Raw genomic sequence first — 21,730 nt, 5'->3', positions numbered from 1 at the left:
CGGACTGTTATCTATTTGTCAACTCTATCACAAGGTTTAAAAACATCTTTTCAAGATGGTGACAAGCTTGTTTAATGGTTAGGGTGTTTGATTCATTATCTTTACGCTTTCGTTTCGATTTCAGGTCGTTTTTTTTTTTTTTACTTTCAAGAAGTGAACTGTTTAGAGAAAACATTACTCATATGCACATGTCTCGATTTTATTTATTTTTTTTTACTTCAATTTTTAAAAGAAATTGAACCTAGCGTTTAATACCGGGAAACACTGGATACATTTTCTAGTATATCTATCCATCTATCTATCTATATTAATGGCCTAGTATATCTATCCATCTATCTATCTATATTAATGGTTAGCATGGGAACCAACCGAAGCAGAAAAACTGAAGTTGGCCTGCAGGACACCATATACACAAATGTAGGCAAATTTGGGCATATCTTATTATTTTGAAAATATAGGTTCTTTCTCAGAAACTATTGATCAGAATTTAACAAATGAAGGATCGGTGGAAAGATAAAAGCCTGAATTGTGTAGTGGGCTATTTGACATTTGCTCTTAATATCGCGCATCTATCATCCCGACGTGCAGCCTCGGTCACTTTGGACTTGTTGGCTGGCACCTAGTGCTGCTACCAAACTCAGGCTCTACAGCTTCCACCTGATTGCAGCATGGTATCACTATACTCTTCAGCACATTGAGGTAAACTTACGGATTGACTTTACAAGCCGAGTTCGAAGATGCGAGGCGGTATAATGTTGCTTTCACTTGAAACTATCTAAAGACCATAACAGTGACTGGTAACTTTGTTTTTATCACCCTGGGCAAGCCCCTTTTATTTGTGACAATCCAACGATGCATTTTAAGGATGTTGGCAATGGTCCTGTTGTCATAACTTGTATCACTAGAGAGCATGAGTTGTACAGCGTCGCATCTCCGATCTCGCAACTAAAATACTGTGTCACTTTCAGCTATGAGAAAAGGCTCCTATCGCTCTTGCCATTTATACAGAACCGGACAACTAGCAGATGTTCTGCAACGGAAATAAAGCCGGTTTTCATCAAACGGAAATGGAATCATGTCGTCTTTTCCAGGGCGACAATTAATCGTTTCATCGTGTAAATATCGGATCGTACTTTTTCCCCCTGACTGTTTCAGTGTCGTATTGTAAATGTCTGACCGCCTATAAAAGATTTGCATTGGTTTCATTCGAAATATTATGTTTAAATTTATAATTAACCTTGAGTGGTTTGAGGTTTAAAACTCTTTTTATGCCAAACAATGCTTTCGTTAGTAACCAGATATTTATTGGAATTTATAGAAAAAAAATCACTGATTTTAAATGACCGCGTACATTTAAAGAATATATTTGTAACGGAGCGCAGACGCGGGCATAGCAATTGTATGCAAATGCCGTAGTCTTTTGCGAAATGACGTCACAATAAGGCAAGGGAAATGATCATAAATAAGAGAAGGACGTTTGAGAATGCAGAGGTCAGAAAAATTCCGGATGATCACGTTAGAGACATGGATGATGTCACAACCGTAACAAGAAGTTATGCATACCGAGACAATGATAAATAAAGGTATTTTCTTAAAATCTAAAACAGAGAATTGAATTTCTTTCCCATTCTTTGGGACTGAGTCTACTACGTGTTGGGTCTCTAGTGTCTTCGGAGGTACAAAACGAGTACCGTTACATATTCAATCAGGATAAATTAATTATTTCGACTCTACTATTTTTCTAATCAATATAACTATAAAAGTTAGAATTTGAGTGAGGCATTCTCAACCGATATACTCAACAAATATTTGATCTACATACTTGAAATTTGGTATATAAACTATTCAGACATTTGGATATCCTTTTTATTTGTTTTGACACGAAGCAAGGTCTCCCTAGGGTTCAAAATCTTTAAAAAATGGTACGTAGAGGTCGTCTGATTTTTATCGCTATGTCAACTGTTTTACGACTACGCATGCGTGAGTCGTTCACATTTTGCTAAGAATAAATAAATTTGAAAACACGTTTAACGATAGATTCAAGCAGGTTTAATGTTTATCGAACTTGATTCACTGTCTTCAGATTTCCGCTCGAGTTTTTTTTTTTTTTTTTTTTTTTTTACAACACGTGACCTTGTTAAAAAAAAGAGAATACTCGAATGCACATGTCTTATGGCACGGTCACCGAGATATAGAAGGCCTGTTAACTGAAAAATGCATGCAAGCAATGTAGGTAAGATTTGTAGAATTGTTACTGTCGATACTATATGACGGCATTTTTAAAAAGAGCATTTAAACATGTTAAAAAAGAAAAGAAAGGAACTCAATTCGATTAATAATGAAACTGAACTTTATTTAATATAAAATATAAATATTATCTATGTGAAATTACGTAATCTTAAAGCAATATACAATCAAATACTAATAAAATTGAATTATGAATTTGGGGAACAAACAATTAAAGAAACATAAAACACAAACAATTCTTGGCCTTCGGGACAAGATCACAGTGTAGTATATGTTCTGATGCTACAATGCACCTTTTCTGTCCTCAGCCGGTGGAGGAGAATTCCTTCATGACTGAGATCATTTTTATTTTTGTTCCTATCCAGAGTGACTTTATAATTATTATTATTTTACTCACTAGGAGTTGTCTCACAAGCCATCATCAGTGATCGCTCACTGGCAGTAACTTATGGTATTCGCTGGAGACCGAGGGACAACAAGTCTCCCCAGAGTTCCAATTTTCTCAACCTATTGACCACTCGTGCAGATGATTGCACGTTATCGGAACAGACATTTGTCATTGATTTCTCGTTGGCATCGTCCATTGGTGTTTCCTGCGGTTTGGGTGACAAAATGCCTCCCCATGGTATCAGATTTGAACTGTACACTTCCAGTGAAAATCTGGTTAGTACTCTCCCACCTCGGACTTTCGATCCTCCCTGATCCTTCACAACTAGTTGGTCTGGCGCCAGTCGATGTTAGCTACAGTTCACCTTTCACAGTCTGATTTTGAGCTACTTCACACTTTAAGGTCCCCCCTAAGATACTCCTATAAAGTGCTCCATTCATATTTCCTTTTATTATTTTCACTTTTCCTACACCTCCTGCGCTAAAACAACCCCTGATCATAATGGATCCTCCTCTAAATTTTACTGTTGGAATGATGTTTTTTGACTGGTATTCAGTATCTTTTTGTCTTCAAACTTTCGGTGTTTTGGGAGTGCCAAAGAAGTCAATTTTGGTCTCATCTGACCAAAGCACCTTATGCCAAAACTCTAGAGGCTTGCTTGCATACTCATTTGCAAAATCAAGCCTTGCACGAATATGCTTTGGCATAAGGGGAGGGTCCTCTCTTATCTAGAGAAGATGTTTTTAACGTGAAGGGTTCTACTAATAATGTGCTGTCTAACTTTCATTTCACTGTTTATGTATATATATATCCATATATATATATGTGTGTGTGTGTGTGTGTGTGTGTGTGTGTGTGTGTGTGTGTGTCCACTAGCAGGGAGACTCGAGGATCCCGTATTGATTTTGATTAACGTAAGTTCCTCCCTCTCATACTTTTATTGCCATTAAAATCGTTGAAATCGACCATTTTTTAGTAAACCGATTGATTGCCTTATCCATTGTACCTGGAGCATGCTTCATATGCCTTCTAGAAATAACTTGGTCCACGATACACTGGAGTTTACATTGCACTGTAAAGAATATACCGCTGTTTTTATAAAATTATCTGTAAATAATAACTTCACTGAAAGTTTAAAATGCAATCTAACGTTAATCAAAATTCAATACTAGATCTTCGAGTCTCCCTGCTAGGGGACAAACACACATACATACATACACACACACACACACACACACACACACACACACACACACACATATATATATATATATATATATATATATATATATATATATATATATATACGAGCAAACAGTTAATAAAACATGTTAAAAACACTTTGAAATGAATTAAAAACATATTTAATCTGAAAAGGAAACACTAGATAAGTGGATAGTCATTAACTCGTGGAGTTTCGAAGAAATAATTTCCTTCTCATCAGCAGGTAGGAATGAGCAAATATATATATATATATATATATATATATATATAAACTATATATATATATATATATATATATATATATATATATATAGTTTAAGTAGTGACTGATCTCTCATTTGAACGAGTTAAATGGTTAAATATTGAAAATTCCATTTCGATTGCAGAAAAATTCAGTTTATATAAAATGAGAATTCAGAATCAGTTTAAGTGTTAGTTGTATTGGTCAACATGACGATCAAAACTTTTGACCGTTCTTGAGACATAGTCAATGTAGTTCATACCGTCCACATCAATTAAAAGCAACTCATCAACGAAATTATTTTCACACTTTGACATGCATTGTAAAAACGTTACTAATATTTTCATAATATAAAAATGGCGAAAGCCATAATTTATTTGTATAGAATCTAGTTTATATACCCATTTCATCAGATTCATTATAATGAAATAAAACCACATCTTTTAAATCTAATGCATCAATTAAACTGATCTGATTTAACCGGTGTATTTGCACTATAGTAAGACTGTTAGCAAATTGGAGTTCAATCTTTGCTTGTATTATACCATATGTCTTTAAAATGGTACTTGTTGAACCCTTGCTAAATACCCGTCAGTAGAAAAGAATAGCTATAGTCGACTACTTAGCTTTTAGCATATTCTCGATTTCATCTATTCACTTGTCTTATTGGTATTTGATTCTAATTTTGGGTTCAATTAACTACATTCAGAATGGGTGTTCTTTAAAAAAAACGATACTTTAAAATCCAATCAATTCCATTGATTACAAACTATATCCTGGCCGATATAAACTACTATTTTTATTTAATAATAATTTCTGTTAATCAGCTTTTTTAATATAATTACAAGTATCTATAGCTTAATACGATAGCGTGTGTGTTGTTTCATTGTTATGATCTTCAATTTCTTGTAATAAATAATTTTACTAAGAATTCTTTATAAGTTTTTGTTTCGGTTTCGATTATAGTTAATTGCACTCATGTCATCTATTTTTTTTTTCTAAATAATTTTACTAAGAATTTTTCTATAAGTTTCGGTTTCGGTTTCAATTATAGCTGAAGGAAACCAAAATATAAATATAAATATAAATATAAATAAATATATATATATATATATATATATATATATATATATATATATTCTTCATAAGTTTTGGTTTCGGTTTTCATTCAAGCTGATGTACCAAAATTATATAGATATATATATATTTTTTTTTTTGAAATCACAACTTTTTAAGAATTGACTCTATAATAATATATGCAAGCATATTTAAGCGTATTTTACGACCGGGCGTTCCTGCTAGCTTAGATAAATACCTTTGAAGTTTTAACAAAAAAGCTATATTAATACCAGGGCGTCTCAATTTACCCTAAAAATTCACAGAATGCCAACACCAACATATGCAAGAGTCCAATGTGGAATTTCCACAGGTGACGCTAGTAACATATTATTATACAAAATAATCAATTAGTCAATGTTTATTTTCCTAGAATTTTGTACTGATGCAGAAGCCGGGCCGTGCTATATTTTAGGTTACATTTTCTAGTTAAATTAACTTTTACTGTCTTTGTGTAATAAATTGTAAGGTGAAAATACCCATAGTTCTTATGTTAAGAATTTTTTTCTAAATAATTACGGTAGTAGTTAAGCGCGGTCTATATTCCCTTATTTTTGCCTATAAAGTTGACCCATACATATTGTTTATAATTGTATGCCATTTGAAAGCACCCATTTAATCATCGTATTGAGCGGGTTAGCCGAACAAATTAACTCTTTCCCTCATGACGTCTCTATTTTCCATGGTTTTATGAAGATCTTCGAGTTGTAACCCAGTGTCTTCTGTCAATAATTTTGTGTACGTCTTGACAGCTCTTCCTAATTTAGCGGTTAAGTTTTTAGGATCACGCAGTACCACATCACTAACGACTTCATTTCTTCTTCTGTAGCAATGTCCGGCATATCGTATTCTTTTTTCTCTTTTTACTGAATAGATCATTGGGAATCGACTATATAGACAACTAATTGTGGAGTGTGTTTTCTACTTGTAGGTTAACACTGCCTGGAGCATTTTAGTGTACGATCCATCTAATTTGCTTCCAAGTTTTTTTTTTTTTTTTTTTACTGAGAGTAAATTTTATTGATGTAAAAATAACTGACTACTTACTTTCAATCTTTCATTTTCGGGATCTTTCACTATCTATTGTTTATTTCTCACTGTTATAGTATACGATGTCTATCCTTCTCACTTCCGAATCTCACTCTCTAATTCTCTCGCTCGCTCTATTCATAAACAGTCCAACGCTTGAGCGAAAAACAGAGAGATATTTATAGATCAATAGATAAATAGAAATGTTAACAGTAAAGAGTATTTCGATGCGCATCCTTACACTTATATATATATATATATATATATATATATATATATATATATATATATGGTAAGTCATTAAAATATATATGGTATTACTTACGACCTAGCTCTACCTATGTATTGGACACTGTTTAAGTAAATACTGAAAATTAACGCATAAAATTATTCTTTCGTATACTAATTTATGTGATTAAACGAAGTAGTCATATCTATCTATCTATCTATCTATCTATCTATATATATATATATATATATATATATATATATATATATATACACACATATATATATACATATATATGAATAAAAATGTATAAAAAAGAATACGGAAAGTATAAAAGCTTATAACTTTTCTTTATTTATTTTCAATTGGTGACGTGCTGGAATACAAAATAATATTATGAAAAAACTTTTTTTTTTATTTTTTAAAGGTACATAATTTTCGACCGATCCTTCAATCTTCATTGGTGTAGTGAAAGTGATGAGCATACACGAGGAAAAGGGGAATGGAAAAGATGGGAGGAGGAGGAGGAGGCGGAGGTATAGCCAATGAGAATATATATATATATATATATATATATATATATATATATATATATATATATATATATATATATATATATATATATATATATATATATATATATATATATATATATATATATATATATATCAAAACATCGTTAAACTCACTACTCGTTCAAGCAGTCGCCAATAGCGTAATGGTTAGAAGCCTTGACTGCCGTGTAAACGGTCGGGTTTCAATCCTGGCTTGAGGTAGTTGCCTGTCTAGCCGCACTGATGAGCTGTGAAACAGCGAAACAGTACTGTATGTGGATGACTATATATATATATATATATATATATATATATATATATATATATCTGTGGAAATATACTTCGTTTCCTTATGATATATACCAATCATTTGCTAAGAAACTCAATGCAATTACAGTGCAATAAAATGGACGAATGACAAAAGACTGTATTCCAAAGTTCATGGTGTTGATAATCTTAAAATTAATTCCTATATCCAGTTAACATTTTCAATTCTTGACAGTATCTGTTTCGTAGCATAAAATCGCTTACTTATTATATCAATCAGTGAATCCGTTTTGACCTTTTCTCAACAGAAGAAATAACAACAATCAATCCATCAAAAGGAGAGAAAGTGCGTTTTCACATGATTAAAAATCCGAAAATTGGGAGAGAAGCTGCAAATACCTTATTATATGTTTACATTACGCCATTTTGGATTTAAAACCATCTGAAAACGCATGTTATCTTCTTTTGATGCATTGTTTGTTGCTATTTCTTCTGATGAGTTAAGGGCAAAATGGATTCACTGATTGATATAATAATTAAGTGATTGATTTTGTGCTACGAAACAAATACGCTCAAGTATTGTAAATGTCAATTGAATTAAATGGATAAATTGTAAGATGGTAAACTTAACGAACTTTATAATATAGACTTTTGTCATTCATCCATTATATATATATATGTATGTATATATATATATATATATATATATATATATATATATGCATATATTGTGAGAATTGAAATTGATTTGACTTACCGGGAGTTATTCGGAGGGAAGAAAAGACACTGAACTGCTGTTTGCCGTTACTGAGAAACTGGGTGTCTATTTCCTACAAAGTTAAATACACATTCTAATCTCGTTGGAAATCACGTTGGAATTCTCGCCACTGAGATAGTATGTATAAAAGGAGTTGTCTCACTACGGATTACTACGTAATTAGTTAAGAACCTAGTTACCTAGCTTCCTAGTCGGTTGGCGTCTCGTTACTGTTGTTCGGCAAACGTTACCAGTTAATTGTTACCTTTACAAGGAAAGAAAAGACTGCTTGTAAGCAACGTCACTATTTTGTTGCAAGCCCTTACTGCATTTTCTTACACCCCCTCTTCTTGTTGGTGAAATAATCCTGACAATATTTGCTCTACAACAGTATATTTATATATATATATATATATATATATATATGTATATATATATATATGTGTATGCATATATATGTATATATATATATGTATATATATATATAGTCTCGAAAAGCTTAAAGCAGAAAAATAGTACATATATATATATATATAATTTAAAAGGAGATTAGAACAATAGTCTAAAAAGCTGCGTGTATTTTAATGTAACAGTGAAATTACTAGTTTAATTAAAATACAGGAAAGAGAAAGTGCTCGTTGTAATTTCGATATATAATAAGCTCGATAGTTAAATGTCATAGAGCTAATTCAATATGAAGTAATATGATTGATAATTTAAAATTTAAAAATCAAATTATAATCAAATTAAAAATCCGTTTCATAAGAAGGAATAACAACAAAATCAATTATCTGTACGATCGTTTCGGAAAACAATGCTTTTTATTGTGGTATACATCAAGTTACGTACAATAATTATATATAGTTTTTTAATAAGCAAGGTCTCCTTGTCAGAAATTTTGAAGGGTTTTTATTGAATTTAAAAGACACCATAAATAAACCTAGCATTAAAAGTAAGGCAGATGAATCTTTTAATTTTTCGCTTTTTGAAATCAGGAACTATGGTTAAAATACTCATTTAGATGTTTGCTATAGCTTTTTATTTTATTGAATGCAATAAATAATAAAAAATATAAAATAGTATATATATATATATATATATATATATATATATATATAATCTAGAAAAGCGTAGAGCAAAAAAGATAGATAGCAATAAAAATAAAAAAATGCCGTTTAAATTCACAATAAAGAACTAAATTTAACTTATCACACAAAGCACCCACATTATCCGACGTCTAAAAAACTTTACAATTACAAAATAAAATTAAACTATATAACGCTGGAAAAAAATGAAACACTAACAAATTTTGTTAAATAGAAATAGATTTAGCATTTGCATAAGCCGACTTCTAAAAAATCCACAATTAAAAAAGATAATTAAACTATATAGGCATAAATATATATATACAGTGCCGGCAAAAAGAAAGTCCGCACTCGTAATTTTTTTCAAAAACTGCAAATTTAAGCTAAATTTAATGTAACGACCTATACTTCATTTGATTCGCTTTTTTTATTTCTCTATAATTTAATCTGTTCATATTTGACTTTTTATTGAAATATTCTAGTGTTCACGTCAATTTAAAAAAAAATAACTTCAAATTGAGGAGGCAAAAAGAAAGTCTGCAGCAACAAATTGGCTTAAACTCAAGTTAAATTATCGCCCCTAAATCAGTTTAAAATATCCACCAACAGGAAACAAAGCATCTCTAATCTTAATTGTTGTTGTTCCAGGTTATACAACGTAATATTTAATCCATATGCCACGAGCTTCTATTAGTGATCGGTAGGAGCTCATTAATCTTCACCGTTCTGGTTTATTCAACCGAGAAATCGGCTGTAGGTTGAAATGTAATGAGAAAGACTGTGTGAAATCCCCAAAACACCGGCAGTGTTCATGATGCCCCTAAATCTGGTCGTACTAGAGTTACTTCTAACAGGGAAGACAAGGCCCTATTGCTGCAGTCTAATTCAAGGAATTTCCAAAAGATTGCAGGCTGTCAAATTGCAGAACGGCTATGCTACTAAATATTAACTAGTTCATTGTGTTCCAGTTGGATTTGTGTTGCATTAATGTCCTAAAGTTACATTTAAATAAAAATTTTCCACTGTGCAGATTTTCTTTTTACCTCCTCAATTTAAAGTTATTTTTTTAATTGCCTTGAACACTAGAATATTTCAATTAAAGGTCAAATATGAACAGGTAAAATTATAGAAGAATAAAAGGACAATTAAATGCGGTATAACTTGTTTAAACAGTTCCATTAAATTAAGCTTAAATTTTCAGTTTTTAAAAAAAGAAATACGAGTGCTGACTATCTTTTTGCCGTTTTTGTATGTATATGTATTCATTGAATTTTTTTTTATATGGGCATTTTCTTGATAAAAGCGTAATCGACTGCAGAAAGAAAAATATAATGAGAAGATTCCTGGGCAACCCTACACCAGGACAGCTAGCATTGTATAAGTATATAAGAGATTATTCTTATTCTACACAGAGTAACACTATTAAATAAAGAGACGGTATGGGATCGATCGAGAGAGATAACGGAAAGATAAACATAGAGAGTAAGAAAATTAAAAGCGGACACGGCACGCGCGTTGCAGATCAGTATACAAACCTTATTGGATAATTACGGTTTCTTTTTATTTCATTATGAACATTTTCGATAGTTCGCTTCTTTGCTAAGAAGGGGTGGGAGCTTAGCTAACTTCATCAAAATTATTTACAGACTCTTTCATCTATTCGGATTAATTCGTAATTTTATTTTTGCATCCCTCCTGACAGACTCTTTATCTAACCGCCCATTTTTCCTTAGCTGCGTCCAGAGATCGGCGATCAATTTGTATGTCATACAAGTTAGAGATACCATGTTCATCGATCCATCACGCTTAATGCATATCGCGTAGACTCATCTTATACGTATCCGTTTCTATTATTATCTTCCTCATTCCGTATCTGATTATTTATATATATATAAGTGAAAATGTGTGTGTGTGTGAGGACACTTCTCAACCTATATACTCAACGGATTTTTAATCCCCTGACAAAAGGAGGGTGGACCTGTAAAGTCATCCTTGTCCGTTCCTCCGTTCGTCTGTCCGCACTTTTCTTAATAACTACGCCTTGAATTTTTTTTTTAATTTTCCACATTAAACATGATATCAGTAAAAAAAAAAAAGTAACAGAACGGATTTTCCGGGGAAACTCCAGTTACCCCCCCCCCGCCTCGGAGGTGCCTTCCGGATTAAAATGGCTAAAATTGACACTTTTGTGTTTATTAAAAATAATTGATGCCTTGGATGTTTATAAAACTTTCTGTAAAGTCGTAACTAACTGATTTCTATATCATTTTTTCTGTCTATACTTCGCGATAACTCTTGGGTGTGTCCCATGGGCTCTTTTAGGGCTAATAAAGCACTACATTTGGGGGACTATTTTATCATATTTGTTCAAAATTTTCTGTGTATATCTATTAAGAAGTATTGTATGGTGCTGAACTCAAATTTAAATATGTTAAGGCCTTAGAGACTTTTGGGTCTTAATTTGGGGGGTAAATGATGGACTTAATCATTTCTTTTTGTTTGTTTTTTTTGCATGGTTCAAAATTAAAATTAACATGTTAAGTCCTAAAATTGTTTATTCATTTCTATCAGGATTTGAGGTTCCCTGGGGACGTTTGGGGCGGAATTGATGGGTTAAATGCTTAACTTAGTCAGTTTTATGCCTCGTTAACTATGCACTCCTGGGGGGGCATACATGCTTCACTTGTTATCAATTAAATTGGCACTTAGCATAACTTCCAACTTCGCATCTCTTGTGTGGGAACAACCCAACAAGTGGACTTATCCATCGTCCATATAAACTATAACACATGGCGATCCCATGGAAGGGATCTAATTCCAGAGCGGCCCTCGCATATTAGGTGAATTACCAACACTTCCCCTTTATAACCTTTCCGTTGGTTTCATGCAATACATGTTTTAACTGATATCCGTTGTTCTGTTCTTATTGCGGCTATTTGGGAGCCATAACCATAGAATAAATCTGTAAAATAAAATTCAAAGCATATTCACCGGGTTTATTTAGTAGTGCTCAATAGTAAATAGAGCTATTTACATTACTATTTATTGGTAAAGACATGTATCGGTTCTTCTTGCGGCTATTTGCGGGCCATAACATTGGCGACATTGAATTTGAGAAACATACTATCGTGTAAGACGGTATTCCCAAAACACTGACGACATTGGATTCGAGAAACATATTCACGTCTAAAATAATGTTCTCACAACGCTAATGACGTTGGACTCAAATGTTTTCACGCCTAAGAAAGCGTCAAGCATAACACATGCGATTGAAGGATTCGCAGAAATTAAAAAAAAAAGATTAACAACTATGTTAACTGACCCTTAAAACGTCATAGATAAGTACGGAAGGAATTAGAGTTGGGAAAAAAAGTACGCGTTATTTTTTTTTTTACTAAAGGTAAATCGTTGCTTTATTTTTTTTCTAAATGGAAATATACACTAGTTTTATTTATTTTATTTTTTTTATTTATTTATTTATTTTTTTGGTTTTTTGGGACGATGGACTCTTTCCCTAGATTAATATTTTGGGGGCTTGTTGTGTTTTCCTGAGAGCAAAAACAAATAATTTTTGTTAAATCTAACCACACAACAAACGTTTTCCCAACCAGAAAACTAACGTTTTAAATTTGCAAAAACCCGACCACGGCAACGACGACGAATTTCTTATTAGCTTTGTTTGTTTGTTTTGGGGTTGTGGAGTGCTACACAGTTCACCTCGGCAGAGTTCAGAGAATTCTGCGAGATGTACCCAGTTAAGCATATTACAAACCCCAGTATCATCACAGGAGTAACGGCCAAGCCGAACGCTTCGCTGACACGCTAAAAAGGACGTAAAAAAAGGCGTGCGGTACACTGACAGAAAAACACTCCAGCAAATTTTGCATATGTATAGAACACCGAAAAATCCGACAAACCAGATGCCGGCTTTCAAGCTGAAATCATGTTTTGGCAGAGAATAAAATCAGTATTTGATTAACTGCTACCAAACATATAATACGACACAGAACCCCTGCAATGCAAAAAAAACGGTTTAACCGTAGGGCGACTGTATATTTTAAACCTTGTAAGAATAACGTTTCCTTTTGTGAACAGGGCACGATCTTACGAAGAGTCGGCCATATTACATACATCATTCAGGGCCCCAAAATCGAACATAACAGACACCTGAACCAAATAAGGAAACGCATCTCCGAGGATCAAAAAGAACCACCCGGGAAGGCAAAGAGGCAATTGATACAGTAAACGACTGTTTTGACGTGGAACCTCCAAAAGGCATGTCAGAACCAAGATGGTCCGACAGAAAAAGAAAGCACACAAACGCCTTGCTGATCTGCCCCCAAAAGAAAAGATACTGGTTTCACACTCGGACAAATCAGCCTGTGAGAGGATGTTGTGGGGGAAACCACCGTCCAAATGGACTAATTCATCGTACTTGTGAACTATAACTCATATGGATCCCGGGGAGATATCTAATTCCAGAGCGATCCTCGTATTCTAGGTGAATTACCAACAGTTTCCATTTCTAACCTTTCCATTGTATTAATGTAATACATGTTTTAAACTGTTATCCGTTGTTCTGTTCTTCTCGTTGCTATTTGCGAGTCATAACAACATCGTTTCCCTGAATTACGCCTTCATTTGTAGTCTATATAATAATCTAAAGTTTTTAGTGTTACCTTCTTTCGTACGAATTCAATATTTGGTCAGTATAATTAAGAAAAACTTAGTTTGTTATCGTTACCTCTCTTCTGCAATATTTTATCAGTATTATAATGGCCTAATTAGATTCTCGACTTTAGTTATTGGATTACAATTTCTACAAATTCAATATAATAAAGTAAAGCCAGTTGGATTCTCGGATTTTGTTTCCGATACCGTTCCGACTTACAAAATAACCATCTAAGACATAAATTAGCATTGTAACCAAGCGTCGTACGGGGAAATTAAAAATAAAATAGAAGATATAATATTGGGTAAAACATGTGTAACACAAAGCAATCTACCAACCTCTGAAAAAGATTTTTTCTTTTTTTTTTTTTTTTAGTAATATCATTTCGGATTTACTGCTTTCTCTATGTTGGATATTGAGCATTATTGATTATGTAATTCCAGCTCAGGAAATTCACCATTTTTTTTTAAATGAAAGCAGTGAAACCAGAGGCACATCCTCTTACATAAAAGGGTGGATATGGCATCTAGCTGGTTACGATTACAGTTACAATTAGAATTCGATTCCTTTTCTTTTGTAAGAGAAAGAGAGTGAACAATGGCGATAAAAAATATTAGCTCTACGCACTTTTATTCGTTTTGTTTTAGTTTTATCTTTACATGCAAACACACACACAAAGATATTTGCCCTTTATAATAATTATTAAAATACAGTTGGATTGGTATGCGATTTATCATCGATAAGTTCCTTTTTATCAAAATAAATATCTTATTTTTGAAGATCAAATAATATAATTTAGGATAATAAAGCATTACTTCCAATCGATATCATCGATTACATACTTTATCCTAATTTGGCTTAGTAATACCTTAGAGAATGCAGAAAATTTCCTTCTACGAAAATTTTAATCTTAAAACTGTTTCATTAAAGAACAGTAAAACATTATTTCCAAAATACATGGGTAGTTAATCAGATTTAAACAATATCCTTGTTCGATGGCGACGTAAAGTTTTGTTCTTTGCCAGCATTGTACATTTTTAGATTGCAGTCGACTACTTCGAAGAATCCTTTAATTCATTTGTTAAAGGAAAAGATTTTAATAAGATATTCGCTATGTCTCACTTGATCATATCCGTGAGGTAAATTACTCTACACGTAGCTCTAACTCATTCTGTATTTTTGTAAATGTTTGCAAAGTGTCCTTGTACGATTAACTGGCCGTTACCAATTACGGTCTTATGTTGAGAACGACAACCTCTACATAGAGTTGTAGAGTACGGCTAAAAACCAACGGATAAATCTAGTTTTTATGTTGTTAGTAAAACGTTTCATCCGATGTAATATGCCTCTATTTTCAGGCGAATCTTGTCGAACTTGGGTAACTTTCTTTCCCGAGTTCGACAAGATACATTTGAAGAAGGTCGACGGATACGCCAACCGAAACGGTTTTACATCGTAGAAACGTTTTGCGTATCACAATTAAGAGGAACACAGTGGTGCGAATTATCTGAAAGATCAAAATTATCAATCCTCATCTAAAAACTTCAGAAACACAATAAAAAATTACCCTAACTTTAGAAAGATCACAATAAAAGAACGAACATATTAAATCTAGAATTCAACTTAAACCTTATTTTAATTGAAAGCAAAAACGTAAATTCTCACCTCGCCAATCTTTCATGAAAAACACCCGTCTAGCTAAAACCACTGCCAAAAAGTTTACCCACTCCTTAACTGTGCCTAAATCAAAACATAGATTCCATGAATAAAACTTCTTTTTAAGAACTGCACGCCTATGGAACTCTCTTCCATTTCCCTTCTTCCCAACTGACTACAACTTGATTGTCTTCAAGTCCAACATAAACAAATTCTTGATGAACCGCCCCCTTAAATAATCTGATTTACCAAGTTTCTATTACAAACGATTACTACAATATTATCCCATTGACTACTGTACATTCTATAACCCTTATCCTCGAGTGGCCTCCGAGCCTCGATAAGTGGTGACTCCTATGTAAAAAATATCAATTAACAAACTTTCTTTTCTAGAACTACCCGCCTGTGGAACTCAGTACTGTGGGTCTGTTTCCAGCTGATTACAATATGGCCGCCTTCAAGTCTAATGTAAAGAAGTTCTAGCTGAGTCGTCTCTAGAAATTATCAAATCATCTCCAATTTAGACCACTACCGAAAAATCGCTATTTTCTCAATGGCCACTTTATTCTAATTGACTTTTGTCCTCGAGTGGCCTTCAGGCCGTTATACTGGCGTCTACAATTATGCCCCTAACAACTTATGTAAAACATGAATCGAGTGGTGTAAAACTCTCAAATTCAACACCCCTTTTAGTGATAGCTTCAGATTTTAAAGAATCGCGTTTTACACTCAAAAATTTGAATGGTGGATTTCTGTTACAAGACATTGCTGTATTGATTTCATGAATTCTTTAGACGAAATGACGTTTAGAATTATTATCAAAGATCGCTTATTCCACCTGAACCGCTGGTTAAGTTCTCATATATCAATGAGGAATAATTGAAGTATTTCAATTACGCAATAGCTAAAGTTTATACATAACTTAAGTATTAATGCATCTTGTAGTCGATGTCATAAAGAATTATGCAATATGTGTATTATACCGTCTTGTTGCCTTTGTATGCAGTCACGGCTTCGTAAAGAATTACGCGCTGGACAAATCCGCACCGTTATGGAATTTCATGAAACTGATGAGAATAGTGGTTTGATTTTTACGTAACAGCAATTCTTCTTCTTGGCTAGTTTCTCAGATCTGAGGCTCAATTGAAAGTTTGTTCCTGTTGGCATACCCTTTGGTGTCTGAGTAGACCGATCCTCGACATGCACACTCTATGAGTCCTAGAGCATCGAAATCCCTTGGCAGATGACTCCTTCGTCTTTCTATGTTTGTCCTCTGTGGACTTTCCACTGTTTATCCAATGCCTCACTCTGAATAAGCTTTTAAACTGTCCCGGTCTTCCCCGTCTTTCTCTGGGATTTTTGTAGCGTTTATACGGAGTACCTTTGTCCCGTTTGCACTGGCACCATTCGCCATAGAACACGAATTTGGGCAGTCTCGTGTCGTCCATTCGAGACAGGTCTCCCGTCTAGTGAAGCTGTCTGATCAGAAGCATGATCTCATGCGTGACATGTGGTCTCTCCAGGACTTCATTGTTGATGGCGCATTTGTCACATCATCGTTGGTGAAAAAATTCCAGAAACTGCACCTTTTCCGGTACAGAATCGACGCCTTAGATCTATTAAAGAAAGTGATGGCCTCTATCGCTTTGTGAGGCGCACTGAGTGATGATTTCTCATTACGTTTCTGAAGGCAACAAAATGAGCTGCTACTAGTCGCTATTTGTCCACATCCCTGGCGGCTAAAGTATAAATGTATGCCCAATAATATCAAATGGAAAAAAAAAATGATGCAATGTTCATGTGACGTCACAGAAACACGTGTGCTGATCAAACATTTATTCTATTTTCACACTTTATTTTAGTACTCATTAAATCCAACAGCAATTCGAAGGAAAAAAGTTGATGAGATAGATTACCAGTTAAATGAAGTAGAGCACTTACGAGAAGTATTTTTGATAAGCAGTTTTTGTGATTGAATTTTAATGTTTTTAGTCTGTGTTTGAGATATTATTTGCTTTACTGATCTCATCTCACACATTATTTTCACCACTTTTCGTTCGGACCTTATCTCCAACTTTCTTTAATTGTATGCTGTTGAACTCGCAAGTCTTTCAATCAAACTCGGGAATTTGCACGTAATTTTAATACACAGGGGTAGCGCACACTCGTTCCCTCAGCAAATCTTTAATAATTCGCACTTGTACTGTTTAGTGTCGATTGCATTGAGAATTGAACCTTCAAAATCCCAGAGAGTCTAACTTGTAAGTGAATTTTGCAAATTACTTTATTCACAATGGCCATCCTACTATGAATTTAGGGAGACTTAAACTAGTATTCTTGTTTTAAGTGCACAATTCTATTACGTATCATGATATATCACTATTTCTTTTTTATATACATAATGCTTTCCATATTGTGTTAAATTCTATACTAAAGCTGCTCAGTAGGTGATAATTGCACAGAATATGTTTATTATTATAGTCATATTACACTCCACCTGTTACAAGAAAGGTCTCCCTTTTCTTGTAAGTACGAACACCATTACATAAGTAAAAATGAGGTTAGATAGACCGGGATTCGAACCTCGTAAGCAAGGTTCTGGAATATGGTCAGAAATTGAATTTTCGCATTGTTTAGTTTTCACATAAAATAGTTTAGATACGTTGTTTGAAAAGGAATTTAATTATTCAATTCTTTTTATGAAAACTGAATTAAAATAAGGTCATCTAGAAAGCGAACAATAGAAAATTAAAAACATATTGGAAAATAAGTCAGGTCGAGAAATAGGTTAGAGAAATTAATTGTCTGCAAAAGTGGTTTGGACACGTGCCGAACCAACGCATGTTTAGGCCGCATGGACCGAGCACGTGGCCAGACACGTGTATGACATCATGGAGAAATGAATTCTCAATATAGTTTGCTAGTTTTAGTGAGGCAGGAGACAGTCAGAGGCGGACAGACAGAGACAGAGAGTCGGACAGACAGAGCTGAGAGGAGGGTCCCCCCCTTTTGGAAGCGAAGAGTTAGAAAGTTGAATCATGTAGTCGACTTTGAATTCTTGGATGTCATTATAATTGCAACCGGCCGAATGTAATAAAAGAAACATTATATTTTGTAACTGCCGTCTTCGTTCTCGTCTTTCTACCAAATTGAACGTAATGTGTAATAATCATTAATATGAACTTTGTGTCCTCTCATCTTAATGAACTTTGTTCCCACTCTCATTTATAATGAACTTTGCGTATAAACGATCTAAGAAATGTGTTCCCCTCTTCATCATAAGTAATGATTGCTCCCCCTTGTGTAGTAAGAACCGATCCTTCCTCTCTAATACATGTGTTAAGAAGAAACATTCAGAGAACTGTATAAATGTCTCTCTCTCTTCTATCTCGTCTTCATCAAATTATATATGTACCAATTATCTCTAAATATGACTCCTATGCCACACACCTTTCTTCTTTATTTATAATTTTACTTCGTCCCATAAGACTAAAGTTTGATTTTCTCTTTATATGTTGTCAGATAGACTAGATTTTCAGTATCAACACGAATTATGACTTTTCGACATTCTAATTTACGTTCAGTCGTCTACATGTCTCATCTTAGCATATTTTTAAAATTTACTGTGGCAAAAGCTGTGACAATGAGGGCTTACCGTTCAAACGACCTAGGTGTGCGTGTATGCTTTGTCATCTCTGCGAAGCTAGGATAAGGAAAGAATTCCAAGATGGCGCCGACGGCGTTTTGTAATGGTATGATCTCGGAAACTCTCGCAAAATCTCGTGCATATATGCAAATTAGTTGGCCTTCGACAACTATAAATTCAGGTCGTTTTGGAAGGCAAGCAGTGAGGAAAGAACGACCGGTTGGTAATTTTGTACGCTGGTTCAGGTTGGTGGCGTCTCACCGTGTCTGTGTGTGTGTTGATCGAACCGCTTTCCTGTCCCTTGGACTTTGAATTTGTTTAGATTGGACTTCAACTTCATTTACATAACACAGGTATACTTTCCAATAAACCATTTATGTTTTCGTGTGGTATCTTTGGTGTTTGGTTAAGATTTCTTGGAGCTAGTGTCTTGGTGGAGGGCTTATCTTAAACTCTCTCTTTCTTCTTGGCGTGGATTAAGGTTACAGGATTAATGTTTAACACTTTTTGATCGGTGTTTTAGGCATTGACCGCTTCTTTTCTTGTATAGTTGGAGTTGAAGTCCGAAATTTGTCCGGCTGGTTTTCGATATACTGTTGGCATAAATTCCTTATCAATATGTGATAGGAACTTCTTTCGGGTGTAGTTAGTTTATTGATTAATACTTGAGATCGATGGAACTGCCAGGGTAAATATTACGTGCAAAGGAGCTTACCTATACTCTCTACTTTTTGATCATGTGCTACATCTTACGGTGAGAACAAACTATTTCAAAGTAAAAAAAATCAAGTAAAAGAAATGGATGAAATTAAGATGTGTATGTTTGAAATTGTTATTGAAATTATGAAGTGTATGTTTGAAATTGTTATTGAAATTATGAAGTGTATGTTTGAAATTGTTATAGAAATTATGATGTGTATGTTTGAAATTGTTATTGAAATTATGATGTGTATGTTTGAAATTGTTAATGAAATTATGATGTGTATGTTTGAAATTGTTATTGAAATTATCATGTGTATGTTTGAAATTGTTATTAAAATAATCATGTGCATGTTTGAAATTGTTATTGAAATTATGATGTGCATGTTTGAAATTATTATTGAAATAATGATGTGTATGTTTGAAATTGTTATTGAAATTGTTGTCTGTGTGTTTGAAATTGTTATTGAAATTGTTGTGTGTGTGTTTGAAATTGTTATTGAAATTATGTTTTGTATGTTTGAAATTGCTATTGAAATTATGTTGTATATGTTTGTAATTGTTATTGAAATTATGGTGTGTATGTTTGAAATTTTTATTGGAATTATGTTGTGTATGTTTGAAATTGCTATTGAAATTATCAGGCGTATGTTCGAAATTGTTATTGAAATTATGTTTATGTTTGAAATTGTTATTGAAATTATGTTTTGTATGTTTGAAATTGTTATTGAAATTATCATGTGTATGTTTTACATTGTTATTCAAATTATGATGTATTTGTTTGAAATTGTTATTGAAATTATGTTTTGTATGTTTGTGATTGTTATTGAAATTATGATGCATTTGTTTGAAATTGATATATTGAAATTATGATGTGTATGTTTGAAATTGTTATTGAAATTATGAAGTGTATGTTTGAAATTGTTATTGAAATTATCATGTGTATGTTTGAAATTGTTATTGAAATTATCATGTGTATGTTTGAAATTGTTATTGAAATTATGATGTATTTGTTTGAAATTGTTATTGAAATTATGATGTATTTGTTTGCAATTGTTATTGAAATTATGTTTTGTATGTTTGTAATTGTTATTGAAATTATGATGTATTTGCTTGAAATTGTTATTGAAATTATCATGTGTATGTTTGAAATTGTTAATGAAATTATCATGTGTATGTTTGAAATTGTTATTGAAATTATGATGTATTTGTTTGAAATTGTTATTGAAATTATGCAGTGCATGGTTGACATTGTTATTGAAATTATGCAGTTTATGTTTGAAATTGTTATTGAAATTGCTGTGTGTGTGTTTGAAATTGTTATTGAAATTATGATGTGTAGGTTTGAAATTCTTATTGTAATTATGCCGTGTATGTTTGAAATTGTTATTGAAATTATCATGTGTACGTTTGAAATTGTTTTTGTAAATTATGTTGTGTATGTTTGAAATTGTTATTGAAATTATGCAGTGTATGTTTGAAATTGTTATTGAAATTATGCAGTGTATGTTTGAAATTGTTATTGAAATTATGTTGTGTATGTTTGAAATTGTTATTGAAATTATGCAGTTTATGTTTGAAATTGTTATTGAAATTATGATGTGTATGTTTGAAATTGTTATTGACATTATGTTGTGTATGTTTGAAATTGTTATTGGAATTTGAATGTGTGTTTGAAATTGTTTTTTAAATTATGCAGTGTATGTTTGAAATTGTTATTGAAATTATGATGTGTATGTTTGAAATTGTTATTGAAATTTTTGTTGAGTATGTTTGAAATTTTTATTGAATTTGTACCCTTAAAGAATGCACACATACACACACAAACAAAAAGAAACCCATATACACATACATACGAGAACAAATTATTTCAAACATATGCACTTACGTACGTACACATGTGGTAATATCCACGCATTC

This window comes from Euprymna scolopes, chromosome 32, assembly GCF_053919585.1.
Source record: "Euprymna scolopes isolate OS-2025 chromosome 32, ASM5391958v1, whole genome shotgun sequence".
NCBI classification, from domain to species: Eukaryota; Metazoa; Mollusca; class Cephalopoda; order Sepiida; family Sepiolidae; genus Euprymna; species Euprymna scolopes.
The sequence above is the reverse complement of the archived record's forward strand: the minus strand, read 5'-3'. Positions refer to the sequence as shown.